The sequence below is a fragment of the Carcharhinus amblyrhynchos genome, chromosome 18 (genome assembly GCF_965287045.1).
Source record: "Carcharhinus amblyrhynchos chromosome 18, sCarAmb.v2.hapA, whole genome shotgun sequence".
NCBI lineage: Eukaryota > Metazoa > Chordata > Chondrichthyes > Carcharhiniformes > Carcharhinidae > Carcharhinus > Carcharhinus amblyrhynchos.
Genome location: NC_137341.1, coordinates 15,425,649 through 15,443,975, shown reverse-complemented (window position 1 = coordinate 15,443,975; position 18,327 = coordinate 15,425,649). Strand labels below are relative to the sequence as shown.

Sequence of the window (18,327 nt, the reverse complement as noted above, 5' to 3'; positions counted from 1 at the left end):
TGGGTGAAGGGTATGGGGGTGAGGTTGGTGAGGGATGGGATGGAGAGGGTGATGGGGGCTGTTTTGCAATCGGGTAATTGAAGAATAAGTTTCCATTAGGTTTTGTATCAAGCCTGATTAACATCAAGGTCTTCATTTAGTCTAATGACTATGGAAAGTATGTGGTACCAGGCTGAGAGAGAGAGGAAGGAGCAAGAGATTGTATTTTCTCTTTGTTGGTGGGGTGTGGCATCACTGGCTAGGCCAGCATTTATTGCCCATCCCTCGTTGCCCTTGTGAAGATGGTGGAAAACGTTGCAATCCATGTGGTGTAGGTGTACCCATAGTGCTGGAAGAAGGGAGTTCCAGGGCTTTTACTCTGGAACTGAGAATAAACAGTAATATGTTTGCAAGTCAGAATGGTGTGGGGTTAGAAGGGGAATGGGCTCAGAATTAGAAAGGTGATGTTCCTATGCAACTTCTGCCCTTGTCCTTCTAGAGATGGGAGCGGTTGTGGGTTTGGAAGGTGCCGTCTAAGGAGCCTGAGTGAAATAACTGAAGTGCATCTTGTAGATGGTACGTGCTGCTGCAAATATATGTCAGTGGTAGAGGTGGGGAATGCTTATTGATTGTGGGGTTAGGCAAGGTGAGCGAGGGGTCACTATAGGAGCGAGTAACATTGGGAATGGTTGAGAAATTGGCTCTGAGGGTTCAGAAACAAGGGTGGCTAGAAATGTCAGAGGGTCAAAGACATGGCAACAGTATGTTAAAGTTAAATCAGGTTGGGGGGGACGAAGAGAGGGGAAGAGCAGAAAGGCTGGATTGTAGAAAGACATTGGAAGGGTCAAGGTACTTTAGACATCATAGTTCAGGGTGGGAGTTGTGGGGAGGGGTGACAGAAGGAATGATTATTCAATTGCAGGGAGAGAGAAAGGTGGGTATTTCAGGATCCAGCTAGAAGTAGAAAGGCACTTGGACAGTTGGATCCCACAATCCTCCCCACCCATTAGCTGATTGCTCTCCCAAAGCTAGGGGAAGCTGACCAAAGAGATTGAAATGCAAATTTGAGATTAAAGACAATGCATACAGCCTCATTATAATATTTCAGGAGGCAACTTATGCCTGCACCACTGTCCCAGTTTAGTGAAATCTGCGTGGGAATGTGCCAGAAGTGGGTTGGATTTGGGTTTGAGAAGTGTAGCACATCCTGCCCGACACAAACTCGCCCATATTTTGGACTCAAAATCCCTCATAATGATTTTCTGATCCTATGAGAAGGAATGGGCGCAATATTTCACCCACATGAAGTCAGTATAGATCGTTGTCATCCCCCAGATTCACAGTTAAGAGGATGGAATTGATTTTTATGCTTCTACTTATTTCATTAACTAAATTAGCAAAACTAATCATTGCATAAAAAATTGTCACTTCTCCATAAATTTGCAGCCTTGATCATTGCTTCAATTCTACCGTGCCAATAATATATCACCTGCAGTAATATAATTACACTTAATAGCAAATACAACAAGTAATCTCTGAGACAGTGCTTAAATAGGTGATCAATCTAGACAGATCAACTAAACAGAAGACCAAATCTTGAAGCAATACTGAATTCAATATGTGATTATTACAGCCCTCACTGAGTCTTTTAAATACTTTCACTGCACTCTTGATAACTCTGACCCGTTAGGAAGAAACACTTTATAAACACTTGGCATCTTCCACCATGAGAACACCATTCAGAAGTTTTAATCAGAGTTTTGCACATCCATCATTGTACGCCTCTTATTAATAATAATGAGTTCCGAAGATGTCAGGAAAGAGCATATGAATTGTAGGATATGTCCAAGGGCAGTATGGGTTTACAATGAGATTTATGCTGTATTTGTTCTTGTGCGCTTAATGGAAGCAGTCCAAACCGGACTCACACTTAAAACCATAGAGTAAGATTTTAACTCATTCAAAACATATCCATTCGCACACAGTTAGTATGAATGGATTCGGTCAGTGAATTAAATTGGATAAAACACTCTCGCTCCAAACAGTGGCTAGCATGTTTGCCTCTGAATCACAAGATCAAAGCTTAAATACCCAACCTAGTGAATCCGAGTCTAAACCTTGAGGCTGACAGTCCAGTACCGGGGCGGTGCAGCACTGTTGGAGGTGCTTTAAACTGCAGCCCTGTCTGCATTCTAAGAAACTGTGGCACGAATCCAAAGAAGAAGGGAGTTATCATCAATACTTATCCCTCAGTCAACATCACTATCACTTTACTGTTTGCGGGAGCTTTCTGTTTGAAAATTGGCTGCCACATTTCCTACATTACAATGGTGACTGCATTTCAAAAAGTATTTCATGGACTGTCAAGCTCTTTGGGATGTCCTAAGGTGCTGTATAAATCTAAGTCTTTATTTCCTCGTGCCTGACTTAAAACAACTTACCCAAGGACTGTGTCTTTTCCTTCTTCAGTGAAAGCTCGCCTCTACTTGCGATGAATACGTTTCCTTTCCACCAACTCAACAGTCCGTAACCGCCAGCCAGCGAAGCTGCCTCAGCCTCAACACTCAGTCAAGCACAAGTCAAGCACCAATTTGATTGTTGTTTCTGTTTGCATTGGCCGTAACTCATTTGCACAGAGAGCTTTGCACACTGGCTTGAAGCGCTGAGATCGTCACCTTTCCAAATACTACAACCAGTCTGCGGCTGAGTGCGCTAAAGTCTCCAGAGCCACAGATGCCCCTTGTTCCTGATCCAACAGGAAAAATAAAACTCAATTTAAAGCGTTAAAGTAAATCACCCCCAGGCCAAGGGAAGGGAAAAATGTGGTAAAGCCAGCTGGAAGTGATTTCACAATAAGAAACACGGCATGTAGAAGCTTGGAGCAACTGCCTGCCTTCGGGAACATTTGGGAAGCCGTTTAGACCAGAGGGGAGAAATAGATAAGTTCACCACGTTTCAGATCATTACTATTCTGCTGATCTCACTCATAGAAACAGACAATGGTTACAACAGAGAAAAGAGCTATTTGACCCATCACGTCCATGCCAATACTCTGCAACAGCAATTCATCCAGGCCCACTTTTCCTGTAAGTTTGCAAATTCTTTTCCCCAAATGCCCTGAATTGTATCCATTTCCACCACACCCTCAGGCAGTACATTCCAGACCCTAACTGGCTGTTTTTTGCCAATCATCTTAAATTGGTGTCCTCTGGTTTTCGACCCGTAGACCAATGGGAACAGTTTCTCCCTGTCTTCTCTGTCCAGATCCTGCATGATTTTGAACATCTCCACCAAATCTCCTCTCAACTCATCCCAAAATCAAACTTGCAAACAGTCTCTGTACCCTCACTAAAGCCTTTGTATCCTTGCCAAAACGCAGTTGCCAGAATTGGACACAATATTTGCGTTAGGGCCACACCAGAAGTTTATGAAGCTCCATCATAATTTCCGTGTAAAGACAGGTAAAAGACCTGTAAAGATTCGCATTCCAACCATTATCTTGTAAATTGAATTTGTGTCTATATATGTCCTGTTTGTGAACACAACTCCCACTCACCTGATGAAGGGGCAGTGCTCCGAAAGCTTGTGGCTTGTGCTACCGAATAAACCTGTTTGACTTTAACCTGGTGTTGTGAGACTTCTTACTGTGCTTACTCAAGTCCAATGCCAGCGTCTCCACATCATGTACTTACTGAATGCATACTTCATTATAAAGTACTTCTGACATGCAATCACTGGTCCCCCCACGCCAACACTATAGTTAAGAAAGCTCACCAAATCCTCTAATTCTCAGAACACTAAGGAAATTTAGCATGTCAGCTATGACTCTCTCCAACTTTTACAGATGCACCATAGAAAGCATTCTTTCTGGTTGTATCACAGCTTGGTATGGCTCCTGCTCTGCCCAAGACTGCAATGAACTACAAAAGGCCTCGCATTTAGCCCAATCCGTTATGCAAACCAGCCTCCCACCCATTGATTCTATCTACATTTCCTGCTGCCTCGGCAAAGCAGCAAGCATAATTAAGGACCCAACGCACCCCAGACATTCTCTCTTCCATCTTCTTCCTTCGGGGAAAAGATATAAAAGTCTGAGGTCACGTACCAACCAACTCAAGAACAGCTTCTTCCCAGATGCTGTCAGATTTTTGAATGGACTTACTTTGCATTAAGTTGATCTTTCTCCATACCCTAGCTATGACTGTAACACTACATTCTGCAGTCTCTCCTTTCTTTCTCTATGAATGATATACTTTGACTCTATAGCACACAAGAAACAATACTTTTCACTGTATGTTAATACATGTGACAACAATAAATCCATTCAAATCAAATCAAAATCACAGAGCAATATCCCACCAATATAAATGTGTTGACAACCAGATAATGGGCAGAATCTTATGGCCATTCAAGCTGGCAGGGCTTTCTGGTTTGGCTGAGTGCTAAATTCTCCATCCTCGCTTGCAGTGGCAACGGGGCGTGCAGGGCACCCAATCCGTTTTGCTGATGTTGATTGAAGGATACATGTTGTCCAAGAGACAGGAGAGAAGTTCCTTCTCGAATCAATGGCACGAGTTATTTTATCTGACATTCAAGAAGAACCAAGAAAAATAGGAAGCTCGGTAATAGTAGAGAGGTAGTACTGTTAATCAAAGATGGCATTGGTGCAATGGTTAGACATGATCTTGGTTCAGGAGATCAGGGTGTGAAATCGATTTAAGTGGAGATGAAGAATAGTCAAGGAAAGAAATCACTAGTGGGAATGGTCTAAAAGCTCCCTCAGAGTAACCACAATAGAGAACGAAGAATACAAGCAGAAATACTGGGGGCTTATGATTATTGGGACACCAATAATCATGAATATCCTCAATCTACATATAAACTGAATAAGATTGGCAGTAATAGCCTGGATGAGGAGTTTATAGATTTCTTTTGAGATAGTTTCCTAGAGCAGCACATTCTGGTACCAATTTAGGAGCAGGTTATATTAGACTTGTGTAATGTGACAGGATTAATTAATGATGGCAGAATAAAGGCAGTGACCACAATATGATTGAATTTTACACTGAAAAGGTTATGAGTGGGTCTAAGACTAGTATTTAAACTTAAACAAGGGAAAGTATGTTGGCATGAAGGCTAAGCTAGCTGAAGTGAATTGGGATACCAGGGAAGCTGATGAAGGGTGATCTAGATTCGAAACGTTGGCTCTATTCTCTCCCACAAATGCTGCCAGACTTGCAACATTTTCTGTTTTTATTTCTGATTCCAGCATTTGCAGTATTTTTCTTTTATCAGCAACAGGAGCACTGCTTTAAAAATTAGATCTTGTCATCTTAGGATGGAGATGAGGAGAATGTTTTTCTCTCAGAGGGTTGTGTGACTATGGAACTCTCTGCATCAGAAGGCGGTGCAGGCAGGGTCATTGAATATTTTTAAGACTGAGGTAGGTAGATTGGTGTTAGGCAAAGCAATGAAAGGTTGTTGGGGGTAGCTGAGCCTGTGTCTTTTAAAACACAGCACAATAGCCAAGATCTTATTGAATGGTGGAGCAGGCTTGAGGGGTTGAATGGCTTTTTCCTGCCCCTATTTCATATGTTTGTATGTACAGCCATTTGAGAGGCAGACAGCGACTCAATTTACCATCTGGCCTGAAGGTAGGCACATCAGCTACTGCAACACTCCCTTAGCTCTGTGCTGTCAGACTAGATGGCTCACTTGAGTCTTTAGAGTTGGGCCAGATTCTCTGGAGATGGGCTTTTATCTGAATAGCTTGCATCACTTCTGTGAGGAAGCAAAAACCTTAGTCCAAATCAGCACCATCAACACGTACAAGAATTCAATACAGAACAGTCTGAGTATATTGAAAAGAATGGAGACTAAAGAGTCAAGGTAGTTGAGGACTTGCTAAAACAGGTGAGACAAATGTTGACAAATGATAGAGCTTTGAAACTGATTAACTGTTGCAATGATTCAGTTAATTACAAAATTCCACGCCAATACCAACTTGATTAGATGGTGGAATGTCCAACAGTTGTTCCCATTTATAGCACATCACGTGAACCGAGGGGATGAAATCCGTGAAACCCAGTCAGAAAGCTAAAGGCTGATGTCGTTGAGCCCACAAGCTGTGAGGAGATGATGGTGTAGTGGTAATGTCACTGAACTAGTAATACCAGGCTGGCTGCTCTGGGGATAGAGGTACAAATCTCACTTTGTCAACTGGTCAAGTTTAATTTCAAACAATTAAAAGTTTGGAATATAAAGCTAGACTCAGCAGAACAAACATGAAATGATCATTGATTGTAAAAACCTAACTGGTTCACCAATGCTCCTTTAGGGAAGGAAATCTGTTGTCCTTACTTGGACCAGCCTACATGTGACTCCAGACCTGTAGCAATGACTGCCCTTTGCTCTCACTTGGCTCCATTCTTATCTATCACATTCTGACCAGAAAATCACTTCTCTCCTGCTCTCTAACCTCTAGAGTCTCCAAGAAGCTATCCTCTTTATTATCTATGTACTGCCTCTCATCAAATTATCCAAAAACGCAATTTCTACGTGTGCACTGGTGATACCCAGTTCTACCTCTCCAGCACCTCGCTCGACCTCTGAACTGTCAGATTGCTTGTTCAACGTCCAATGAGCAGAAATTTCCACCAATCAGGTCTTCAAGCCCTGCCACAAATTCCATTGCCTAGCGACCAATTCTGTTCCTCTTCCTGACAACTGTCTGAGGTTCAACCGGACAATCTGCAACCTTGGTGTCACATTTAGCCCAGTGATGAACTTCCCAATCACACATCTAAGACATCACTAAGGCTGCCTCTTCCCACCTCTGTAATGTCACTTGCTGCTGAAACCATTGTCTTTGTTACCTTTAGATTTGACTGTTCCAAGGCACCCTTGGTGAACCTCCACATCAAGCTTTCAAAAGGGAGCTTACAAGTTGATGTAGGAGTCTCCAGGGCATAATTCTCCTCTGAATACTGGTGAGAGTGATGGTTCATCTGGGGAGTGCAGTTAAGGCCAATTCCACTAAACCACAGATCATAAATTCATTGAATCCCTACAGTGCAGAAGGAGGCCATTTGACCCATTGAACCTGCACCAACAATAATCCAACAAAGCCCCTATCCTTGCTAATCCCTCGACACTAAGGGGCAATTTAGCACAGCTAATCAACGTAATGGCATAGACTCCATGGCCTGAATGGCCCCTTTCGATGCTGTAACCATTCTATGATTCTATGAATTTATGAATCTCATTCACTCATCATCTCTGCTCACTGATTTACATTGACTCTTAATTGTTTGCATGTCGATTTTAAAATTCTCACCCTTCTTTTCAAATTCCTCCTTAGCCTTTCACTTTCCTATCTGTGTAACAGCCTCCAACCCCATAACCCTCCAAGAAAACTGCTTTTCTGATACTGGCATCTTGAATTGAAACACTTCACCAGCGATGGTCTTGCCTTCAGCTGCCACAGTTCTAAGTTCTGGACCTCCCCCTGCAAAACTTTGCCCCTCTCCATCCCACTTCTCTCCTTTAAAGGCGACCTTCAAAAACCTAACACAAAAACAGAAAATGCTGGAAAGTCTCAGCAGGACTGACAGCATTTGTGGGGAGAGAACAGAGCCAACGTTTTGAGTCTAGATGACCTTTCATCAGAGCTCAGCCTTAAAAACCTACCTCCCTGGTCAAGTTTTGGTCATTTGGCATTACATTATGTGTCAAATTTAGTTTTATTACACTTATTATAGGGAGGTGATGACCTAATGGTATCATCGCTAGAATATTAGTCCAGAAACTCCGTTAATGTTCTGGGGACCGGGTTCGATTACAGTTTGATTTGATTTGATTTGATTTATTACTGTCACATGTATTCGTATATAGGAAAAAAAGTATTGTTTCTTACATGCCATACAGACAAAGCATACCATTCATAGAGAAGAAAAGGAGAAAGTGAAGAATGCAGTGTTACAGTCATAGCTAGGATGTAGAGAAAAATCAACTTAATAAATGATAAGTCCATTTATTAAAGGTGCTACAAGGTGTTGTGAGTGATGGTGATGGTATTTAAAGGCACTAGGTTGGCTGTAACATGGAAAAATAAGTCAGTGTTTTCATTCCCGACAACGATTGTGTGACAGCGAGTTGAGGAGAGGTTCTGAATCCGGGTCCCCAGAACATTAGCTGAGTTTCTGAATTAGTAGTCTAGCGATAACACTACTAGGCTATCGCCTTCCCATAATAAGAGTGTAATAAAACTAAATTTGACACATAACAAAATTCCAAATGATCAAAAGCTTGGCCAGTGAGGTAGGTTTTTAAGGCTGAGCTCTGACAAAGAGTCATCCAGATTCAAAACGCTGGCTCTATTCTCTCTCCACAGGGTCACTTTAAAATTTTGTCTGTCCACGCCCAAGTGAACAATGGGCACTCAATATTATACAGGAGGGTGCTGGCATCCTGCATGACCTTCAGGAGAAAAACAGCGAGACCTGAAGGGTGCAAGAACAACCATTTAAATAATGAAGCGTTGCAGTTTGACCTTTTGTATTCCAAAGGCAATGATTTAAACACTCACTGGAAGTAATGAAGAACGAGTTGAAGTACATTCACAATTACATTACTGAGGCCAGGAGCACTTTCTATCTATTAGGATATTAGCCGGAATGAAACTGGCTGACAATGGAAACGCTGAAGGGCTTTCTCCATATGAATCTTTCATCTATAATGACATGAGAGCAAGAGAAGTTTCCTGCTCTGAGCCCCCTAAGAAATAAATAGATTGCACTCCATTACTATGTATGTATATACATGGTGCCTTCGGTTAAATACTTTTGAGGGAATATTAACTATTATAATGTAGAAAAACATACAACAACCAATTTGCACTCAGCAAATTCCACAAACTGCAATCTGATAAATATACTGGATTTTTTTGGTGATTAAATATTTATCATCCAAGCGATTAAACTTCCCTAGTCAACACAAAAGCAACACGCATTTATATTGCAGCTTTAACGTTGGAATGTGTTGAAGACACATAACAGGAGGATTATCAAATTAATATTGTCACCAAGACATTGAAGATGATATTAGAACAGGAGATAGATCAAGTTGAAAGAATGTCATTAGGGAGGATAGAGGGAGAGATTTATGGAGGGACTTGCAAAGTTTGGTAGTTAAAGACATGACAACAAATGACGGAGCGAAGGACACCAGAAAACCTCTTGCCCCTCTTCTTCAAATAGAATCATGGGATCTTTCACATCTCCCTGAAGGAGTTAAACGCTGCATCTTACATATGACACCACCAATAATTTGGTGCACTCACTTCATCTGCATGATTGTCACACGTAGTTTAGTGTCTCCCAAGCTGCCAGCATCCTTCACACAATGCTGGCTGCCCTGCATACAGCAGGAGAGCCTAACAGATACCAATTGGTGCATTCTGCCTGCTTTTCTTAAAGTGGATATGCCGGCTTTGGACTGGGGTAAACACAGTAAAAAGTCTGACAACACCAGGTTTACTCCAACCGATTTATTTGATAGTAAAATCACAAGCTTTTGAGGTTAAGCTCTTCTTCAGGTGAATGGGAATCTATCCTATACATCTATCCTAGACTGGGAATTCACCTGAAGAAGAGCTTAACCTCGAAAGCTTGTGAGTTTACTATCAAATAAATCGGTTGGACTTAAACCTGGTGTTGTCAGACTTTTTACTGTGCTTTTCTTAAAGGCAGGCTGCCTCTCTTAAAGGGACTGGCGCTGAATAATATTCGAGCAATTTAAATGGTAGAAAGGGGAACACTAGGGCAGAGAGAAGGTTCCAGAATGATGGTCGTTTAACGGGAAGAATTAGAATATGGAGCTAGAAGGTTGAAAGGGTTACTTTCCCATAAATGAGAGCTTAAAAGACTAAATAGTATCCATTTAAAAAAAAAGTATGGTTCACATTGCCTGACCACAAGTGCCTGCATGAAGTGTTTTGTATCTCCTAACAGCCATGATGTGGAGTTGCTAGCTTTAGACTGGGGTGGGCACAATAAGAAGTCTCACAACACCAGGTTAAAGTCAAATAGATTTATTTGGAATCATGAGCTTATGGAGCACTGCTCCTTCATCAGGTGAGTGTCAAAGTGCGCGATTTTCTTGGAGATCCTATCTACTTTGTGCTGGTGGTTTGTAGGGTCGATGGTTGCCATGATGTGGAGATGCTAGCATTGGACTCAGGTGAGCACAGTAAAAAGTCTCACAACACCAGGTTAAAGTCCAATAGGTTTACTTGGTAGCACGAGTTTTTGGGGCACTGCTTCTTCATCATGTGAGTCACTCACTTGAGGAAGGAGCAGCACTCTGAAAGCTCGTGATTCCATATAAACCTGTTGGACTTTAACCTGGTGTTGTGAAACTTCTTACTGTCTCCTAACAGCAGTAGAGAAGCCCTGATAAGAGAGATTCATACCAATAGTCAAGAGTAATATTTTCTTGTGGAAACTATCAGGAAATCCGCCACAATATCGAATTGTACAAAACGAGATTATACTGATACTGAATTCAATTCAAATTCAATTTCACTTTATTGTCGATGCAGAAATTCATTTTGGGCACATTGCTCATTTGTTGAAAAATTGTATATAAATAAACTAACTTCAATTAAATATGTATTAAAAACTATTCTAATGTATTAAAATAATCAGTGAGTCCCAAGTTGAGTGCATAACTTCATTCACACATCAAATTCCTGTTTGATGTTCTTATTGAGAAGGCCACAAATGAGTTCAGAAACTGATCTGTCCTGGATCTGAAGGATTGTAATCTTTTCCTTGATCGCAACCAACACTACCACTGAGACAGGGAGTGATTGTTCATGACACTTTACTTTTGTCAAAATTCTTCAAGAGCCTATCTCGTCAAGCAAGATCTGCTCATCAAATACCTTCCCTGTCTGGTTCAGTGATGGCTGTACAATTAAAGAGTCTGATATCCTCACATGATCTGGTGGGATATTTAAAAAGGATACCACTCTCAACTACAGCCATATAGAAGAGTTTCATACTTGGAGGATGTTCTATGTTAGGCATTATGGATCTCAAACAAAAAGAAAAAGATGTGGTTTGCACATATTGACTCAAATTAACAAGAATAAGGTTTATTCTAAGAGATCTTGCCTGCAGAGTACAAACTGAAACTGAACAGCAGCCTGTGAAATACCCTGACATCACCATCAAATCACGTGATCAGTTCTTAAAGCAATCATACAACTATTTAAATATATACCATATGATCTACACAACAAGATTGTTCACTTCTGAGGTGCATAATGTCTTGTCCATCATATCTATCCCAGACCACAGTGACCCAAGGCCAGAATTGAACCTGGGTCCCTGGCTCTGTGAGGTAGCAGTGCTAACCACTATGCCACCAGGCACAGTTCAGAGTTGGAACATAGAATGTGCATGGCATGCTTCAGCTTGGTAAAGTAAAGCTGCTTGTAAGGGAAATGGAGAGAATTGGTGCAGATATTTGTGATAAAAGCTAATTACTGTGGTCACTGAAATCTGAAACAAAAGAAGTTGGAAAATTTCAGCAGGCCTGATAGCGTCTGTAGAGAGAGATTAGAGCCAACATTTCAAGTCGAGATGACACTTCATCAGAGCTTAGAGATTGTCAGGAATATTTGTGGAAGTGCATTGGGAAGGTCAAGGTGACCTTACAACATTGGCAGGATACATAAGAACATAAGAACATAAGAAATAGGAGCAGGAGTAGGCCACCTAGCCCTTCGAGCCTGCCCCGCCATTCAATAAGATCATGGCTGATCTGTCATGGCTCAGTTCCACATTCCCGCCCTCTCCCCATAACCCTTAATTCCCTCGCTTATCAAAAACCCATCAACCCGCGTCTTAAAAATATTTAGCGAGGCAGCCTCCACCACTTCAACGGGCAGAGAATTCCAGAGATTCACCACCCTTTGAGTGAAGAAGTTCCTCCTCAACTCCGTTCTAAACCGCCCCCCCTTTATCTTGAGGCTGTGCCCCCTAGTCCTACTGTCCTTTCTGAGCGGGAAGAGTCTCTCCACCTCTATCCTATCTGTCCCATTCATCATCTTATACGTCTCAATGAGATCTCCCCTCATTCTTCTAAACTCTAACGAGTACAAGCCCAGTTTATTCAGCCTCTCCTCATAGCTCAACCCCCTCAACTCCGGTATCAGCCTAGTAAACCTCCTCTGCACTCCCTCCAAGGCCAAAATATCCTTGCGTAAGTACGGCGACCAAAACTGCACACAGTACTCCAGCTGCGGCCTCACCAATGCCCTATACAGCCGCAGCAAGACCTCCCTACTTTTATATTCAATCCCCCTCGCTATGAAGGCCAGCATCCCATTCGCCTTCCTGACCACCTGCTGCACCTGCATGCTGGGTTTTTGCGACTCATGCACAAGGACCCCGAGGTCCCTCTGCACCGTCGCCTGCTGCAGTTTTTCGCCCCGTAAGTAATAGTCCTTCCTACCATTATTCCTACCAAAGTGAACCACCTTGCACTTACCAACATTAAATTCCATTTGCCATTTCCTGGCCCATTCGCCCAGCCTATCTAGATCCTTCTGCAGACTCTCCACACCCTCCGCGCAATTTGCCGTTCCACCAATCTTGGTGTCATCAGCAAATTTCGACACCATACACTCGGTTCCCTCCTCCAGATCATCTATATAAATGGTAAATAGCTGAGGCCCCAGCACCGACCCCTGGGGCACTCCACTAGTCACCAACCGCCAATCCGAATAGCACCCATTAACCCCCACTCTCTGCCTCCTATTTGACAACCAATCCTTTATCCACGCTAACACCCTACTCCCAACTCCATGCCCCCTCACCTTCTGCAATAACCTCTTGTGAGGTACCTTGTCAAACGCCTTCTGAAAATCAAGAAAGACCACATCCACCGGCTCTCCTCTATCCACCGCCCTAGACACATCCTCATAGAACTCCAATAAATTTGTCAGACACGACTTCCCCTTAACGAAACCGTGCTGTGTCTGCTCTACCAAGCAATTCCCCTCAAGATGCCTCGCTATTTCCTCCTTGATGACGGATTCTAACATTTTACCTACAACAGATGTTAAACTAACCAGCCTATAATTCCCTGCCTTTTGCCTGCCACCCTTCTTAAACAACGGCGTAACATTAGCCGCTTTCCAATCTTCCGGCACTTCCCCGGAATCCAGCGACGTTTGGAAAATAACCACCAAGGCATCCACTATCACCTCCGCCATTTCTTTCAGAACCCTCGGATGCATCCCATCCGGTCCTGGGGACTTGTCCACAATCAGTCCCTCCAGTCTGTCGAGCACCGCTTCTCTAGTAACAATAATGTCATTGAGACCCTCCAGTCCTACCACCTTTCCATCGCTAACACCTGGCAAATTATTCACGTCTTCCTCCGTGAAGACCAAAACAAAAAAGTTATTCAAGACCTCAGCCATTTCCCCATCCCCTACCACTAAGTCCCCCTTCTCATCCTCTAAGGGTCCAACATTCACCCTAGCCAGTCTCTTCCTTTTTATATATTTATAAAAACTTTTGCTATCCTTTTTTATATTAAGCACTAGCCCAGCTTCATAGTTTCTCCTACCCTTCTTTATCAACTTCTTTGTCAATCTTTGTTGACATTTAAACCTCTCCCAATCCTCTTCTCACCCACTACTCTTAGCTACTCTAAACGCCTCCGCTTTTAATTTAACACTTTCCTTCACCTCCTTTGTTATCCACGGCTTATTACCTCTCCTCCTACGGTCCTTTTTAACCATTGGAATAAATTTCTGCTGAGCACCAAGAAAGATCTCCTTAAAGATCCTCCACTGCTCCTCAGCAGACCTACCTTTCAACGCGCTCCCCCAGTCAACATTCGCCAATTCTTCTCTCATCCTACTGTACTCCCCTCTGTTCAAACAAAGGACGCGTGTCCGGGAACCCATTTTCTCCTCCTCCATCTGCACCAGAAACTCCACCATACAATGATCACTCTCCCCAAGAGGATCCTTCACCGCAAGGTCCCTAATTCTACCCGCCTCATTACATAACACCAGATCCAAGATAGCTCGCTCCCTCGTCGGCTCCAACACGCACTGTTCAAGGAAACTATCCCGGCAGCATTCCAAGAACTCCTCCTCGAGCCCACCACGTCCAACATGGGTCGACCAATCAATATGTAGATTGAAATCTCCCATAATTATGGCCGTCCCATTCCTGCACGCCGCACTTATTTGCGCGTTAACAGCCCGCCCCACCTCCAGATCATTATTCGGGGGCCTATAGACGACACCCACCAGCGTCTTCCTCCCTTTGCTGTTCCTAATCTCCACCCACAACGATTCCACGTTCTGCTCTTTGGTTCCTATATCATCCCTTGCTACCACCCTGATGCTATCCTTAATCAGCAGAGCTACGCACCCCCTCCTTTTTCCTCCCGCCTATCCTTCCTAAACACTTGATACCCCTGGACATTCAGCTCCCAGTCCCTGTCACCTTGCAGCCACGTCTCTGTAATGACCACAAGATCATATCCATTTGTGCTGATCTGCGCCACCAGCTCATCCACTTTATTCCGAATGCTTCGTGCATTCAGATAAAGCGCCTTCATCCCAGCCTTCACCTGGACCCTATTTGCCAGCACGCCACCAACCATACTCACGCCCCCTACTCCCTTTATTATTGGGACATCCTCGGCCTCTTCCCTTACCTGTACTGTCTCCTTAACTTTAGACCCCGTAATGTCACCTACCCTCACACCCTCCCCCCCCAATTAGTTTAAAGCCCTGTCTCACTGGAGTTTACTCTGGATTTGCGTTCTGCCTGTACGGAGCGACAATGTGGATACACAGGCATTTACTGGAGCTCTAATGGGATATGAACCAATCAGTGGTAGAGTCATAGTTGTGCACCTTAACATAAAACCAGCAGACATCACTTTCATTCAAGCTTATTGACCTACATCGACTGCCATGGAAGAAGATGCTGTGGACTTTTATTACGATGTGTTGAAGGTAACATAACTCCAAAGAAAGGCATTTTGTTGGTTATGAGCAACCTCAGAACGAAATTGATGTGAGGATAATGGTTAAATGGTTATGGTTACGGTGAGTTAGGGTCCAGACAGTGACTGGCCCATTTGGATTAGAACACGCTAATAAAGCTGGAGAGCGCTTTTGAGATTTCTGTTCAGGATCATGGTTTGGTTCTGGTCAACACATGGTTAAAGAATCGTCAAAGACAGTCGTATTTATTATTATAACAAATAGGCTTACATTAACACTGCAATGAAGTTGCTATGGAAATTCCCAGTCGCCACATGCGGTGCCTGTTCGGGTACACTGAGAGAGAATTTACTATGGCCAATGCACCTAACCAGCACATCTTTCAAACTGCGGGAGGAAACTGGAGCACCCGGATGAAACCCACACAGACACAGGGAGAATGTGCAGACTCCGCACAGTGACCCAAGCCGGGAATCAAACCTGTGTCCCTGGTGCTGTGAGGCAGCAGTGCCTATCATTGTGCCACTGTGCTGCCTAACAGACTAAGAATCAGATTGATTACATTGCAGTAGCAAAATGATGGAGAGCCTGTCTAAAGAATTGTAAGACCCATCCCAGAGCAGACTGGGGCACTGATCATCATTTGGCAGTGACAATACTGAAGGTCAGAGTGGGCTAAAGAACAAAAGAGGTTTTAAAGAGACGACGGAATTTTAATGAGTTTAAAGGGGATTAGACAGTGTAGTATGCGGTGGGAACCACCAACAGGCTCAAAACTCTACAGATTGTGGCTGAGCTGAGGACATCAGAGAGATTTGGCAAACCACAAAAACTGTCCTCCAGGATGTAAACAAAGGAAAATGGCAGGATCTGCGCAGCCTGGTGAGACAGAAAGCGTGATGAGATTCTTTCCCTGATGGAAGCCAAGAAGGGGACATAGAGGAAAAAGAATGTGGATTGCTACAAAGGTTTAAAGACAGAGAGTGGGATTTTCCCATCCTGCCCACCAAGGGAATTGTAGCAGTTGGGACACGGCCCATGGAAAGGTCCATTGACTTTGGACAGGTTATCCAGCCTTGGGGTGAGCGCAGCCGGAAAATCCCACCCAGGAATTTAAAGGAAGATGTGAGAGGATATAGAGACACTGATAAATAGAAGCAAAGGTTCAGAAAGGCAATGTACGGAAACTTTCCCAAACACCTCAATCAATTACACTAAATTTTCAACTTTGCCTGTGTTACATTCCAGCAGCTTCTAACAGGAGTGAAACAACAGCAAAGAGAATTGCCACACAAATATTGTGAGTATCCTTACAAGGATGACAGAATTTAAAGGTCAAGTTAAAATAAGCTTCCTCCACTTCAGATTTAGGGACAGCAAGTCATTCATCAGTTGGTCAGTCATATAGCCGCAGGCCCAGACATTAGCAGCACAACTGTTTAAGATAGGAGGAGCATCAGTAATGGACAGGATGTGTAAAATATGTGTGATCCTCTGGGAGACCTGCCATTGGCCAGAAGGCTGGACTGATTCTATCTTTATCCCTCTTCTGAAGAAAGGTGACCTGAAACAGCACACAAACTCTCGAACAACAGCCTCACTCTTCCACCTTGCTCAAGATCATTCAGGAACAAATCCAGGCAAAGAGCAGACTGCTGATGTTGTTTGACATGGCAGAGAAACCAGCGACCAAATCATTAATCCGAGAGCCATAATGCATGAAGCCCAAAACATCAGCAGCCAATAGACACAGCCTTCCTTGACTTTGAGGATGAATTTGATTCAGTCTCACACAAGGAACTCCGAATGACAATGTTAGACATGAGATACCCACCACATTTAAACAACTTGCTGGCAAGCTTTGCCTTAAACAACAAGCTGGAGAGAGAATGGTCCAGATCATGTAGGGTTAGACAGGTGAGTGTGATCTCTCCATGTTTCATAGAATCATAGACTCCCAATAGTGCAAAAGGAGGCCATTCAAGTCTGCACCTACAACAATCCCACCCAGGCCTTTTCCCTGTAACCCCATATAATACCCTCTAACACTAAAGATCAATTTAGCATGGCTAATCTATCTAACCTGCACATCTTTGGGCTGTGGAAGGAAACCGGAGCACTAGAGGAAACCTATGCAGACACAGGGAGAATGGGCAGACTCTGCACAGTCACCCAAGACCAGAATTGAACCCTGGTCCCTGGCACGGTGAAGCAGTAGTACTAACCACTGTGTCACCATGCTGCACATTTATTCACACTTTACAGATGCACCATAGAAAGCATTCTTTCTAGTTGTATCACAGCTTGGTATGGTTCCTGCTCTGACCAAGACCACAAGAAAGAACAAAGGATTGTGAATGAAGCCCAGTCCATCACGCAAAACAGCCTCCCATCTATTGACTCTGTCTACACTTCCCACTGCCTCAGAAAAGCAGCCAGCATAATCAAGGACCCCATGCACCCCAGACATACTCTCTTCCACTTTCTTCCATCAGGAAAAAGATACAAAGTCTGAGGTCACATACCAACTGACTCAAGACCAGCTTCTTCCCTCTTGCCATCAGACTTTTGAATGGACCTACCTCACACTAAGATGATCCTTCTCCACACCCTAGCTATGACTGGAACACTACGTTCTGCACTCAGTCCTTTCCTTCTCTATGAATGGATGCTTTGTCTGTATAGCATGCAAGAAACAATACACTTATACTAAATCAAACCAAATCAAACATCCTAGCAGAATTAGTTCCGAGGGAAAGAGACACTTGATGGATACAAAGGGCAGATACTAATTGGCAGGTGATGAGTTTTGAACTTTAGATACGTTGATGACATTATTCGGTTCACTAGCACAGTAAAAGGACCTACAGGAATTGAGGGATCAGCCTGATCAAGTTAACCAGAAATACAGTCTCCTGATCAATGTCGGCAAGGCAAAGATGATGGGGTTCGATGGAAAGACCTGCAAGATTCAGATTGATGGAGTTCAACTTGAAAGCACGTTGATACCTTCCACTATCTTGGGTCAGCTAATACAGAAGATGCAGAGTCTCCAAGTAATTCAGCCTAAACTTAAAATGGTCAAAGTGTGTGAACTCACTTAAAAGAGTTTGGAGTAGCCACATCATCTCAACTATACCAAAAACTGTCTTCTGAAAGCCTTTGCGTGGTGGGTGATAATGTATGGCTGTGAAGGTTGGACCATCCAGAAGTGACAAGGCTTGAATAAGAGCATTTGAAATGAAAAGGTTCAGATGGACAATAAGTGTTCATGAGCAGCCAGATGGATAAACAAGTGGGTG

At 43.3% G+C, this 18,327-nt stretch overlaps 1 protein-coding gene across 2 annotated transcripts in view; it reads right to left on the bottom strand.

Annotated features, from left to right (window-relative positions):
• The window catches only part of LOC145354870 (complement C1q tumor necrosis factor-related protein 1-like), a 78,157-nt gene that overhangs the window by 25,459 nt on the left and 34,371 nt on the right, over window positions 1-18,327 (bottom strand). The window contains exon 1 of one of the 2 annotated variants that reach the window (XM_080206424.1): window positions 2,421-2,745. The exons of the other annotated variant lie outside the window; for it this stretch is intronic. The gene's annotated coding sequence lies outside the window, so the exon portion shown is untranslated. Of the gene's footprint in view, window positions 1-2,420; window positions 2,746-18,327 lie in introns of those variants that run through there. 2 annotated transcript variants of the gene reach the window in all.